The 15,286-nt window shown below is 41.0% G+C and overlaps 1 non-coding gene across 1 annotated transcript; it reads right to left on the bottom strand.

Moving 5' to 3' along the window:
- Positions 1-4,970: 4,970 nt before the first annotated feature.
- LOC141603665 (small nucleolar RNA R71) lies at positions 4,971-5,077 on the bottom strand. Its single transcript, XR_012525523.1, has one exon. It is a non-coding gene; the product is annotated as a small nucleolar RNA R71 (small nucleolar RNA).
- Between the last annotated feature and the right edge of the window lie 10,209 nt (positions 5,078-15,286).

Below are 15,286 nucleotides of genomic sequence, written 5' to 3'. Positions count from 1 at the left end.
TCCATATGTGACTGAGGATCTTCACTAGGCATCCCTCAAAATTGACTTCTCTCAACTAGTTGTATGAATGCGGATTTGGCAATGAAATTACCGGTTAAATGTGGTGGTGTAGGAGTACCATTTGGTAGGTTCTCCTTGGTTGGTACGGAATGTGATGAAAATTTAGGCATTGTGGGTTGATTTTGTGGCTGGTTCTTTATTGGGTTATCCTTTCCTTCTCTTGCAAAAGTGTTAATCAACTCAATGATATTTGGTTGAATGTCCACAACCTCACTAATACCTACAACTCCTCTAGAAACTCTTCTATTGTTGGTTAAGGTTCTTTCAATCTCGAAATCAATAGGTAATAAATTACCTTGTGATCTCCTAGTCATGCAAAATATCAAACAACTAGAAAACAATTAGAACAACCTTGAGGAGATTGACTTCCCCAAGGTAAAGAAAGACATAACAAAAAATAATTAATTAAAATCAAATCAATTGAACACCGTCCCCGACAACGGTGCCATTTTTGGTACCGGTTTAAAACTCGTCGTCAAAAGCTACCAACCAAAACAATATTTGTAACTTCACAAACTACTCTTAGTAAAGAGGTAAGTAAGGGTCGGATCCCAAGAGATGGGTATTGATGTAGGATTCTCAATTGCAAGTGGCTATGTCTAAGGGTTTCACAATTTGGGTTGAGGTAGGACATAAACTAAATTAATCAACAAGATGAACAGAGTAAAGGAAATAGAGGGGTTGTAAACAATTGATTAAAGGCACTAGGGTGTCATGGGTTCATAGGGGATTCATGGGAGTTGATCATACAAACATGTTCTCAATTATACAGCAAGCACTTATTGTTGTGATGGGATCGAGTTAGTGTATATCTTACAATCCTTAAGAAAGTTTGGGTCCCGGAGCAGAATCGATTAGATTGTATAACACCTACAAGTCGACTTAATCCTTCCTATCCAACTATATGCATGGTCTAATGAGGCTCAAGTTGGTTTATAAGCTTACAAGCCTCATTGAAAAGATAGGTGATGGGTAAAAAATGCAAGGATTCATAGGCTCGCATTTCATCAAACATAACATGTGCATAATTTGAAATCACAACAAGCAAGCAATTTAATTATGAAAACATATTTGATTAAGCATAGATCAATCCCCATGTTTGTTTCCCTTAATTCCCCATTAGCCATAGCTAACGAAATTACTCACTCATGATCAAGTTTAGCATGCTGATAAGGTTGTCAATCATACTAACAAAGCAAAACATGATGAATAAATGAAAGTTATTAACAATATTTAAACAAGATTAAGAGAGAATTATACCTATGAAGATGATTCGAAATAATAAAGCAAGAATAATAGAAGTACTTGATGATTGATGGAAGGTTGTCAATCCTCCAAATAAACCCTAGTAATCTTCTAATTACCCAAAATAAAGGAAGAACAATAGAGAAATAAAGGAAAGATTAAGATGTGATTAATATTGAAAAATGTATTACAACTAAATTAAGACTAATTTGAGAGTATTTAAGATGAGATTAAGAGAGGATTACAACTTGATTGAGGAATGATTCTAATATAGGTAGTACAAGGGGTATTTATACTAAAGATTAGGTACAAGGATTAGGGTTATTAAGGGCTTAAATGACTATTAAGACCCTAATAAAAGTTGAGGAAATGCTACTCCTGAGGGAAATGAGTGGATCCTCTTGCTAGTTCTGCCTCGATCCGCTCGTCCTGGGGTATGGCACGGGCTGTTCTGCCTTGTGATCCGCTCGGATTCTCTGTATGACGCTCGGGTTCTGGCACTGCAATCCGCTCGTCCTGGGAACAAGACGCCCGGATCCTGATGTTCTGGGACGCTCGGATCGTGATCGATCCGCTCGGTTTCCTGGGCAGAGAGCTTCTCTTCTTTTGCTTTTTAACAATTCGCAAGGATCAAGTCAGGGATGCAAGGATCCTTTCATCATTGCCCATTTCACTTTATTATCTACTTAGGCCTCTAGTGTTGGTCTTCTCTTTGATTCTTGGTGATTAGATGTGGTCAATTTAGCTCCATTTCGCCTCATAAATGCAAGGTTAGCAATCCTTTCCTACCAAGAATACATAACCTCAAAGAATATGCAAAATGGGAAACTAAAGACAATAAATGACCCAAATATGTGTTAAAAAGCATAGGAACGAGGTTAATTCGGGGTCTAAATATGCTCAAATATGAGTCACATCAAGCACCCCCAAAGGGCGCTTGACGAACCTATCCGCCAATTGGAGGGTCATGGTAGTAGGAGCAAGACTATGAATGCATATTTTCCTTGCAACCTTTAGAGGTATGACACTCACACTTGCCCCCAAGTCACAAAGAGCTCTTGAAATCGGAACACCACCAACCACGCAAGGAATTGAAAAGCTTCCCGGGTCACCAAGTTTAGTGGGCATTTTGTTAAGGATATGAGCACTACATGCTTCTTCCATTGCCATTATTGCTTGGTCACCCAAGACCCTTTTCTTAGTCAAGATGGCCTTTAAAAATTTTGTGTAGGTTGGCATGTTCAAAATCACTTCTGTAAAGGGTAGGGTTACTTCAAGTTTCTCTAGCATGTCACAAAACTTGGCATACTTGAAGTTTTCCCAACTCTTTATTGCTCTTGAGGGTAAGGAATATGAGTAACAAGTTGAGAATCAGAGAGTACCTTTGGAGGGTTATATTTCATTGTTAACTTTGTGGCGGGTTGCAAGAGCACTTCTTCGGTAGCCTCTTCACACCCTTCTTCCTCATAAGGTAGATCTTAAACTAACCCATCAACTTCCTTTCCCATTGGTATTCCTGATAGGTGGAATTTATATAGACTTTTTAGCCTCTTATTGCACGCATTTTCATGTCATTTTCATTGCTTTGTATTGCAAAATGCCCCGAATTGGCTACTTTGGTTTGTTTTGTCTTCATTGCAGAAATGGACCTAAAAGTAATGGAATCGTACCTTATTCGTCCCACTTAGCATGCATTTTAAGGAGACGGAGATTTAGAGAAGAAGTTGTACTTCGGGAAGCGTGAATGAGGGTCCTAGGAAGCTAACCAACGAGTGTAAAGGCTGTTTTTAGTGGATATCTACTCGATCGAGAGCTTTTAGAGGTCGATCGAGTGGTTTGGCAGATGCAGGTGTTCGATCAAGTAGTTTTTGAACTCGATCGAAGGGGGCTAATTTGGAAGTGTTCGATCGAGAGATGCTTTTGCTCAATCGAACAGTTTTGCTGAAGATTCACTCGATCGAGTAGTTTAAAAAGGCTCGATCGAGTGACTAGATATATTACACGGGCTTCTTAATCTGTGTATAGCTTTACTTATGTTAATAATTACTTCCCTATATAAAGGAAGCCGAGATTAGGTCATAATGACGTTTTTGCTACTTATAATTTACTCCGAATCTCTGTTTCTCTTCGAATTACTGCTGTTACTTCTCTTTACTCCGGATTCAATCTTTTAACCTTTCTCTTCGTTTAATCTTAATCTTTTGTTATTCTTAATCATTGTTCTGTTATTTATTGCCCTTAATTATTGTTCGACTTTGTCTTTTGTTCTTTGATTCTTATTGTTATCATTGTTAGTGTATGCTTCAACTTCTTAATTTCTTTAACATGTCTCCTATTAGTATATTCATCGTTGTTGTTGTTAAATCTTATAGCATGAGTAGCTAATCCCCTCTATGTTAGGATTAGGGGAGCCATGGTAGTAATGTGATGATGTTGTGAATAGGCTAGATGATTGATTGTGAGAATCTTTGACCATAGCAATATAACTGTAATATGTTTAGTTGAGGACACGCTTCTAAATAACTTTAATTTGGTTGAATTCGCTCCTAGATTGGAAGATTGGAATGAACAGACCTGCTATAAACAGTAGACTACCCTAATGAGGACGGAAGTTAAGTTAGTTGTAATCTACGGTGGATAGCGGACCGGAAGGACCTTTCCCTTGCCCTTCTCACAGTAAATTGTCTAAACTATTTATAATTGAGTTTGTGAACTGCCATGGTGAACCGAAATCCTGACATATCTCTCCTTATCTGATCAATCTTACCTTTTTCTTGTTTTTATTGCTCTTGCCTTTATTTCTCTTGCTTTACATCTTCAATAGTTTAGAAAAAAAATTCAAAACCCCCTAATTGTGACCCGACAGACGTACATAACAGATAGATACTTAGCCTCTCTGTGGAGATTGACCCTACTTACCGCTAGCTTCGGTTAGTTGTACTTAGGTATTTATTTTTGGTACCTAACGACGGTATCAATTTTTGGCGCCGTCGTCGGGGAGGCAATAGCCTATTGTCTGTTTTTGTTTCGTTTGTCTCTCAGTCTCAGGTAATTTTTAATTCCTTGAGACAGTTCTTATTTATTTTCTCCAGTGCTGTTTATGCCCATGTCTAACAGGTTAGAGTTAGTTCTAGCTTATCCTGAACTAGAGAGGACCTTTCGTTATAGACAGAGACTGCAGAGAAAGATTCAAAAGGAAGCCTTGAGTACTTTTGAACCTGAGCTAAAACACTTTCTGTTTGCAGAAGACCCGTCTTGTGAAGAAGATAAATCTATTTCTGCTATAAGTCCAGTGAAAATGCCTAATATCGCGAGTCACTCAGAGCCCACAGCTGCCTCACTTCTTAAAGGTTTTAAACTTGCGACCAAAGATGGGAATAACATTCGGTCGTCCTACATCAATCTGGTCGAACGGTACCTGTTCCGAGGTGTGGCGGGTGAAGATCCGCAGAAGCACATGGAAGTTTCTTTGACTATTGCTCTACCATTTCCGCTACTAAGGGAGTGATCCAGGGCAAGATTAAGGAGGTCCTATTTCCTTTCTCTTTAACCGATGAAGCCCGTGAATGGCTTACAGATCTTAACAGAATTGCAGCCGGTATTCCTGGCTGGGAGAGTTTGGCCTTGCTTTTTATATAAGGTATTTTACTCCACAACGAACTAATCAGCTGAGAAGAAAAATTACAAGTTTCGAGCAGACACCAGATGAAAACTTGTATGAGGCATGGTGCCGGTTTAAGAAGTTAGTGAGGTCTCTTCCTCATCATGGCTTTGATCAGTGGTTCTTATGCAACCAGAACTATAATGGGTTGTATGATGACCACTGTGCTATCTTGGATGCCTCATCTAACGGGCGATTTCAGAAGAATAATGATGATGACAAGGGATGGGGCATTATAGAGGAAATGGCCACCCAATGTGCTGAGTATGGGTACCCGAGAGAAGGTATTCGAAGAGTTAATTCTGTTGATAGTGCAGTTGTGGCTCAGCTAGAAGCCATGAATGCCCGTTTTGACAAATTAGAGTTGCAGCATACTGGTGATCAACAGACGGTTCACTTGTTGGCTAGACAAGAAACCAGTTCATGTGAGAGGTGCGGTAGTAATGACGGTCACACTGTTGTTGACTGTCTAACTGAAAAGGAGCAGGTTCTTGCCTTTCAGCAATAAAGGTAAGGTGGCTCTTATTATAACAGTCAGAGTGGAGTCCATCCCAATTTGAGATGGTATAGTCAAAATGTGCTAAACCCTTCACCTCCACCGGAAAAGCAACAACCTTATATACCTCCTCACAAAGCCCAACAAGGCTTTCAAAAGCCTCCATCCTTTCCACCGCCGCAACAAAGTGCTTCCTCAAGTGGTGTTAGCGAGATGACCGAGTTGAAGTCAATGATACAAGCATTGACTGTTCAGTTGCAGAAGAGTGACCAACAAAAAGATGCGTCGATCAAATCACTCGAGTCCCAGATAGCTCAACTCGCCGCTAAATAATCTTCAAGGAAGCAGGGTCATTTACCATTTCAACCTGATAAGACCCAACATTAGATGATTAATCTGATAAAATTGCGAAGCGGTCTTTCCTATGAAGGACCCAAAATGTCGACTGATGAGGACATATCAGTCCCGAGACCTGTTGTTGCTAAGAGTGAACAGTCGTCAAATAATGAATCAATGCTGAATCTAAGGAAAATACTCGATCGACTCATTTCTAGAGGTCGGTCAAGTAGAAATGCTGGGAATATTACTCGATCGAGTGAAGATGTTGGTCGATCGAGTAAGGCTGATTATGAATAATTCGATCGAGTAGAGGATAGTCCTTGATCGAATGAAATTGCTGAGAAAACTGTTCGATCGAGTGAATCATATCTCGATCGAGTGATGATGATAAAGAGGACTTCGATTGAGTTGTTGATTATGATCGATCGAATAATATTGCAGCTGAACGACCTCGATCGAAAGGAAAAAGGAATCGATCGAGTAGAAATAACGAAGTTCGTGTTGAGACGTTGGCAGAAAGAAACAAAGGTTTAGAAATTCTTATCACGGATCCTTTTCCAAGACGATTGAAAAACATGAAGGCCGAACAACAGTTCGGAAAATTCTTTGATATTTTAAAGAGCCTTTATTTCAATGTTCCATTCGCCGAACTGCTTACCCAGGTACCCTCTTACATGAAATTTATGAAAGAAATATTAACGCGTAAGAGGCATATAAGTGACCATGAAATGGCAGCTTTGACTGAAATAGGGTTCGCCTTAGTTCAGAATAAAACACCACCCAAACAATCAGACCCGGGTAGCTTTTCGATTCCAAGTCATATAGGAACCCACTTAATTGATAACGCGCTATGTGACTTTGGAGCTAGCGTGAGTGTCTTACCTTTGTCTCTCGCTAAGAAACTGGGTTTGACCAAATTTAGTTGCACCAATATGACTGTTCAGATGGCCGACCGTAGTATATCACGGCCACTCGGTGTCTTAGAGGACATACCTGTGAAAATCGGGAGATTCTTTATTCCCGTTGATTTTGTGGTCTTAGACACACCCGAAGACTCTTATACCCCTATTATTTTAGGGCGACCATTCTTATTTACTGCTCGCGTGTTAATTGATGTGGGGGAGGGAGGGGGGGGGGGGGGAAGACCCTTACATTCCAAGTAGGAGATGAGGAGCTGACTTTTTATCAGTCCAAAGCTCGTAGGACCCTATGCTGTCTGTCATGGTGTAGTGAAAGTCAAGTTAAGTGATGGGAATGCTGCAAGTGATGATGCCAACAAGAGTGTTAAAGGAAAGAAGAAAGTGAAGGCGTACGTGGATGCAAACTATTCTCCTTCTATCAGTTCAAGTTCAAGCTCATGTCGATCCAAGAGGACGGTCCGCGATGCTTAAGGGACCTCCTCTAGTCAGAAGCCCTCTTTTGGGCTACTACAGTGTTTTGGAAGATGAGCGGGGAATGCCCCGTTGTAAAACTTTGTAATTTGAATTTCTGTTAGACATTTTAATTGCATTTTAGACTGTTAGACAATAGCGTAGTTAGTTTTAGCCTAAGACCGAATATAGATTGCGTATTTTATGAATTTGGTATGCGTGGGAAGCATTGCTACGTGTTTTCATACAGGTTTGGGGAAGATATGCTGCATTGGGATGTGTGCCAAAAGAAAACAACTCGATCGAGTACTTTTTGTACTCGATCGAGAGGAATACCCAGGTAAATTGTTCGATCGAGCAGATTAAAGCCCTCGATCGAATTGACCAAAAAGGAGAGTTCTCGATCGAACGTCGGTTTACTCGATCGAGAGGAATGCAGGTAGAAGGGCTCAATCGAGTGGTTTCAAATCACTCGATCAAGTGATTAAGGCTTATATCACGCATGAAGTCTTCCTTTCTCCCTTCTATTTTTCATTCTAATTGTCTAAACTCCATTTTTATGCGATAACCCTTCGAAAAATCCCTATATCCTCCATTTTTTCTTCCCTATTACCAAAATCAACTCCCACATTGTGCTTATTGTGTTATTTTCGACAAAAGCCCCATCTTTTCCCCATCAAAATCGTGTTTGTTGCAGTTTAATTTGGGAACTAGGGTTTGTTTGAGTTGGGTCGAAACCCGACTGTTTTTGTGCGTTTTTTTCCGATTAATTTGCATCTTCTTGTGAGTTTTCAATCAAGTAAGTCTTCTTCCCCTCTTTCTTGTTGTTTAATTAATGTTTTTGACCTTAATTTAAGAGCTAGGATTTCGAAAATTTTCGAAATTTGGGGAAATCTTGTTTTAATCGTTTAATTGTCTGATTATGGTACTTACTTGATTGATTAGGATGGATAGTAACACCATGCCCTCTACTAGTTCTACTGTTACCCCATCCCGTTCTAAAACGGTGGCCCCTGCTGCTGCCACCTTCACTAGCCCTGATGTTGCTGTTTCTGCTACTTTTTCTGCTGCAACCACCGCAGCCACTGTCCCTTCCCTGGTGACGACCCCTGTTGTGTCGTCACCATCTGTCACTGCTGCTACCTCTTTTGCACTTGTTCCCAGTCGGTCAGTTACAAGCCGTGTTTCTACTGCTGCTAGCCGAGGGCGGGGTCGAGGACGAGGTCCTCCCGCTGCTGGACGTGCTGCTACCACGTTCCGTGCCGATGACTATTTAGACCCGCTGGCTGATTATCCTGAGGTACGTTTCGTGAATTATATTCATCGTAAACGCTTTAAAAATTTGATGCGCTGTGACATTACTTCTACTAAATTCTTGTGTTGGACTTCACTTGAGAAACTGGGGATTTACGAGCCTGTTGTTGAGTTGTTATACAGGACGGGGATGACCGGGGTGACCAACATGCATGCACTGACCTACGAGTAGCTCACACTTGAGTTTTTCAGCTCGTTTACCTTTTCAGCTGTTGCTTACGACATTGACCCGGAGAGCCCTTGTGTCTCCTTTCCACTGTTCAACCAGACCACTACCTGGACCTTAGCTGCATTTGGGAGGCGGTTAGATCTGTCTTCTCACAGCTATCAGGACCCTCCTTGGAAGGTCCTGGCTTTACTTTGGCCCACTTTGGCACAAACTCCCTTTTTAGCCAGCGCCGACTGGCTCACATTCACCTTCCCCCGCCCCGTTACTTTTTGCGTCTCATTGGCGGGACAATTTTGGCCGTAAAGAGCCTAACAACATTAACAATGTTGAGTTGTCAATTTTAGGGGGATATTTAAATATTGATAGCGCCGGCCCCTTTGTTTTTAACATTGCTTACTTGACAACTCAGCATTTTAATGCTGTTGGGCAGAAGGTGTCTGGCATGATCTGCTGTGGAGGTATAGCCTCTTTTCTCGCCCGTTCCCTTTTCACTGACTTCCCCAGAGGCTTGAGACATATAGATAGGGAAGTGGACTTAGATATTAACGCCATGTTGGTGATGTTTTGGTTAGCTTCAGACCAGCGGACCTGGAATATTTGTAGTTCCAGGTCCGTGACCCTTCCTTTTCCCAACCTACCCCGTCTTCTACCTTTGACCACTGTGACGGGTAGGTTGCCTCCACCTATACCTTCTTACCACCTTCCACTTTTTGCTCCCACTACTTCCGCTCCTAAGAAGCGGAAGAGACCTGAGACTGGTGAGGGGTCCATACCGACTGTGGTAGGGCAGAGTTCCATGCCCACGCCTACACCGACCCCAATCCCTACACCTTTTGTTACACAGCCGGTCTTTCCGGCTAATTTTGTTCCTCCTACTCCCTTTAGGCGCCTGAGGTCATGGACCAAGGGCGTCGTGACGGTTTGTTGCTTGAGATGTGTACCAGGGTAGCTCGTATGGAGCGCGACTAGGCACTTGCCTTGTTCCCTCTATACGAGTATCACATGAGGAGAGGACGTCTCGTTCCAGACGGCTGGCCACACCCTTCTTTCTACCGGTACCCGGTAGAGGGGTACCCACAGCCAGAGAGCGAGGCGGACACAGTAGAGCAGAAGGAGTGAGCCCGAGCTGAGGAGGGTAGGAGACGGGAGTAGGAGAGGGATCCTGACTACGTGGTGGTAGAGGAGGATGAGGCTGTTGACGAGTAGCCGCTGGTCTACTCACTTCCCCAGTTTTCTGGCTGGTTGGGGAAGTTCGTAATTTTGTATGTATTTCTGCTCTTTCTTTTTGTTTTCATTTCCTTTATTTATTTATTGTTTCATTCATTTATTGGCTGTTTTATCTCGTTCCCTATATATCCTGCTGGTGTATGCCGGAGGCTAACGAGGGCGTTGTCCGTTTTGGTTTGGGGAGGGTATTGCATCCTTTGAGTCTGCATTTGCATTTGTCTTGCATTCACATTTCATTTTCTTGCTTGCATCGTATTTTTATTTAAAAAATAATAATAATAGAAAATTTTAAAAAATCCAAAAATTTCACGTTTCATTTTGCATATAGGTTGAGTCGGAACGGTAGATTTCCCTGATGATATTGCACTTTAACTTGTCAATTTCACTTGAGCCTTGCATCAGATTGATGGTTATTAGCTTTGTCATGCGCATAATCTACGAGTTAGTGTCAAAAATACGCGTGATCATATAGACTTGACCTCATAAAATTGGAAAACTACTTCAAAATTTCGAAGTTATTAGAGCCGTATAACTGGTGTCATTTATGACCAGTTCATGTAGGAATTTGAGAGTAGTGCTCCTTGCATAGCATGTTCATCATTTTTGCAGTTTTATGACATTCGATTGCTTTTTGCTTGCATACATTCGGGTTTGTGGTTGGTGTCACATGGAGGGAGGTGCTTGCAATTTTCCCCTTTCTTTCATTTTCACCCATTTAGCTCCACATTAGCCAAACTTAGCCTTTTGACCCATTAACTACACCCAAATTAAGCCTGCCCGTCAAGCTAGTTTAGTGTATTTTTGTGGTATTTTCTTATTGCTGCAAGTTGTTTTGTTCTCATTTATATGGAGTTGGTAGAAAAGAAAGGAAAGTGGGCAGGAAAATGAGAAAAGCATGGAAAGAGAAAAATAAAATGATGAGAGAAAAAAAAACGTGTGAAAGACAGAAAAAGAAAGAAAGAAAAAAGAAAAATGAAAGTTGGAAAATGAAAAAGATGGACGGTTTAAAAAAGGGAAGTTTGTGATGGTCTTACTCCTATGATTTATTTTACATCATTTGAGGAGTTGTTGTTTATGGTTAGTGAGTTTTGCGCCAAAGAAGGGCACTTGTGCTTTATTTTCTAATCAGCTGAGAATTGGATGCTCTTATATGGTCTTGTTTCGGTGCTAGCTTGACGCTCTACCACCACATATCCCATAATCATTTTGCCATTTCTTACCTGTTGCCTCACTTTACCATAACTATTGTAAGCCCTTGGTTGTGACTGACATTGTTGGTTGGAATGTATGTATGGTATCTAGAATCGTCTATCATTTTTGTTGCATGCATGTTATGTAGGTCGCAGTTTAGGTGAGTAACTGTTTTTCTCTTCTTCTCTTACATATTCATATTCACCCTTTGATTCACGAGAGAATAGTGAGCCGTGAGAGTCCTATTATAAAGTCTTGCAAGGTCGACAAGTCAGCTTATTTATAGACATCATACAATTCGTTTGCGCTTGGCTGTTATAGCTATAACTGTTAGTTTTGATTGCATTAAATGGTTTAAGTGGACAAGTTATAGCTAGCTCTGAGTTTTCATATCCGATCCAATAGTTTGCATTTAGTTTACTCGAGGACGAGTAAAGGTTTGGTTTGGGAAGATTTGATACGTGCAATTTATATAGACTTTTTAGCCTCTTATTGCACGCATTTTCATGTCATTTTCATTGCTTTGTATTGCAAAATGCCCCGAATTGGCTACTTTGGTTTGTTTTGTCTTAATTGCAGAAATGGACCTAAAAGTAGTGGAATCGTACCTTATTCGTCCCACTTAGCATGCATTTTAAGGAGACGGAGATTTAGAGCAGAAGTCGTACCTCGAGAAGCGTGAAGTAAGGTGCTAAGAAGCTAACCAACGAGTGTCAAGGCTGTTTTCCGGCAGCTGCAGGTGTTCGATCGAGTAGCTTTTGAACTCGATCGAAGGGGGCTAATTTGGAAGTGTTCGATCGAGAGCTGCTTTTGCTCGATCGAACGGTTTTGCTGAAGATTCACTCGATCGAGTAGTTTAAAAAAGGCTCGATTGAGTGACTAGATATATTACACGGGCTTCTTAATCCGTGTTTAGGTTTACTTATGTTAATAATTACTTCCCTATATAAAGGAAGTCGAGATTAGGTCATAATGACGTTTTTGCTACTTATACTTTACTCCGAATCTTTGTTTCTCTTCGAATTACTGCTGTTACTTCTCTTTACTCTGGATTCAATTTTGTAACCTTTCTCTTCCTTTAATCTTAATCTTTCGTTATTCTTAATCATTGTTCTCTTATTTATTGCTTTTAATTATTGTTCTACTTTGTCTTTTGTTCTTTAATTCTTATTGTTATCATTGTTAGTGTATGCTTCATCTTCTTAATTTCTTTATCATGTCTCCTATTAGTATATTCATCGTTGTTGTTGTTAAATATGATAGCATGAGTAGTTAATCCCCTCTATGTTAGGATTAGGGGAGCCATGGTAGTAATGTGACGATGTTGTGAATAGGCTAGATGATTGATTGTGAGAATCTTTGACCATATCAATATAACTGTAATATGTTTAGTTGAGGACGCGCTTCTAAATAACTTTAATTTGGTTGAATTCGCTCCTAGATCGGAAGATTGGAATGAACAGACCTGCTATGAACAGTAGACTACCCTAATGAGGACGGAAGTTAAGTTAGTTGTAATCTAGGGTGGATAGTGGACCGGAAGGACCTTTCCCTTGCCCTTATCACAGTAAATTGTCTACACTATTTATGATTGAGTTAGTGAACTGCCATGGTGAACCGAAATCCTGACATATCTCTCCTTATCTGATCAATCTTAGATTTTCTTGTCTTTATTGCTCTTGTCTTTATTTCTCTTGCTTTACATCTTCAGTAGTATAGAAAACAAATTCAAAACCCCATAATTTTGACCCGACAGACGTACTTAAGAGATAGATACTTAGCCTCCCTGTGGAGATCGACCCTACTTACCGCTAGCTTCTGTTAGTTGTACTTAGATATTTATTTTTGGTACCTAGCGACGGTATCAATTTTGGCGCCGTTGTCGGGGAGGCAATAGCCTATTTGTCTGTTTTTGTTTCGTTTGTCTCTCAGTCTCAGGGAATTTTTAATTCCTTGAGACAGTTCTTATTTATTTTCTCCAGTGCTGTTTATGCCCAGGTCTAACATGTTAGAGTTAGTTCCAGCTGATCCGGAACCAGAGAGGACCTTTCGTTATAGACAGAGACTGGAGAGAAAGATTCACAAGGAAGCCTATAGTAGTTCTGAACCTGAGCTAGAACACTTTCTGTTTGCAGAAGACCTGTCTTGTGAAGAAGATAAATCTATTTCTGCTATAAGTCCAGTGAAAATGCCTAATATCGCGAGTTACTCAGAGCCCACAGCTGCCTCAATTCCTAAAGGTTTTAAACTTACGACCGATGATGGGAATACATTTGACATTAGGCCGTCCTACATCAATCTGGTCGAACGGAACCTGTTCTGAGGTGTGGCGGGTGAAGATCCGCGGAAGCACATGAAAATTTTCACTGACTATTGCTCTACCATTCCCGCTACTAAGGGAGTTACCTAGGGCAAGATTAAGGAGGTCCTATTTCCTTTCTATTTGACCGATGGAGCCCGTGAATAGCTCACAGGTCTTGACAGAACCGCAGCCGGTATTAATGGCTGGGAGAGTTTGGCCCTTGCTTTTTATAAAAGGTATTTTCCTCCACAGCGAACTAATCAGTTGAGAGGAAAAATTATAAGTTTCAACCAGACACCAGATGAAAAATTGTATGAAGCATGGTGCCGGTTTAAGAAGTTGGTGAGGTCTCTTCCTCATCATGGCTTTGATCAGTGGTTCTTATGCAACCAATTCTATAATGGGTTGTATGATGACCACTGTGTTATCTTGGATGCCTCATCTAACGGGTGATTTCAGAAGAATAATGATGACGACAAGGGATGGGGCATCAAAAAGGAAATGGCCACCCGTTGTGGTGAGAACGGGAACCCGAGAGGAGGTATTCGGACAGTTAATTTTGTTGATAGTGCAGTTGTGGCTCAGCTAGAAGCCATGAATGCTCCTTTTGACAAATTAGAGTTGTAGCATGCTGGTGATCAACAGACGGTTCACTTGTTGACTAGACAAGAAACCGTTTCATATGAGAGGTGCGGTAGTAATGACCGTCACACTGCTGTTAACTGTCTAACTGAGAAGGAGCGGGTGCTTGCCTTTCAGCAATATAGGCAAGGTGGCTCTTATTATAACAGTCAGAGTGGAGTCCATCCCAATTTGAGATGGACTATTCAGAATGTGTTAAACCCTTCACCTCCACCGCATCAGCAACAACCTTACATCCCTTCTCACAAAGCTCAACAAGGTTTTCAAAAGCCTCCATCCTTTCCACCGCCGCAACAAGGTGCTTCCTCGAGTGGTGTTAGCGAGATGACCGAGTTAAAGTCAATGATACAAGCATTGACTGTTCAGTTGCAGAAGAGTGACCAACAAAAAGATGCGTCGATCAAGTCACTCGAGTCCCAGATCGCTCAACTCGCGGCTATCCAATCTTCAAGAAAGCCGGGTCATTTACCGTCTCAAACTGATAAGACCTAACATGAGATGATTAATCTGATAAAATTACGAAGCGGTATTTCCTATGAAGGACCCAAAATGTCGACTGATGAGGACATATCAGACCCGAGACCTGTTGTTGTTAACAGTGAACAATCGTCAAATAACGAATCCATTCTGAATCTAAGGAAAATACTTGATCGACTTATTTCTGGAGGTCGATCGAGTAGAAATGCTGGGAATATTACTCGATCGAGTGAAGATGTTGGTCGATCGAGTAAGGCTCATTATGAAGAATTCGATCGAGTAGAGGATAGTCCTCGATCGAATGAACTCGATCGAATGAAATTGCTGAGAAAACTGCTCGATCGAGTGAATTCATATCTCGATCGAGTGCTGATGATAAAGAGGACTTCGATCGAGTTATTGATTATGATCGATCGAATAATATTGCAGCTGAAAGACCTCGATCGAAAGGAAAAAGGAATCAATCGAGTACAAATGACGAAGATCGTGTTGAGACGTTGGCAGAAAGAAACAAAGGTTTAGAAATTCCTATCACGGTTCCTTTTCTAAGGCGATTGCATAACAAGAAGGCCGAACAACAGTTAAGAAAATTTGCTGATATTATAAAGAGCCTTCATGTCAATGTTCCATTCGCCGAACTGCTTACCCAGGTACCCTCTTACATGAAATTTATTAAAGAAATATTAACGCATAAGAGGCATATAAGTGACCATGAAACGGTAGCTTTGACTGAAGTAGGGCCCGCCTTAGTTCAGAATAAGACACCCCCCAAACAATCAGACCCAGGTAGCTT

Source organism: Silene latifolia, chromosome 9, assembly GCF_048544455.1.
Source record: "Silene latifolia isolate original U9 population chromosome 9, ASM4854445v1, whole genome shotgun sequence".
NCBI lineage: Eukaryota > Viridiplantae > Streptophyta > Magnoliopsida > Caryophyllales > Caryophyllaceae > Silene > Silene latifolia.
The sequence above is the reverse complement of the archived record's forward strand: the minus strand, read 5'-3'. Positions and strand labels throughout refer to the sequence as shown.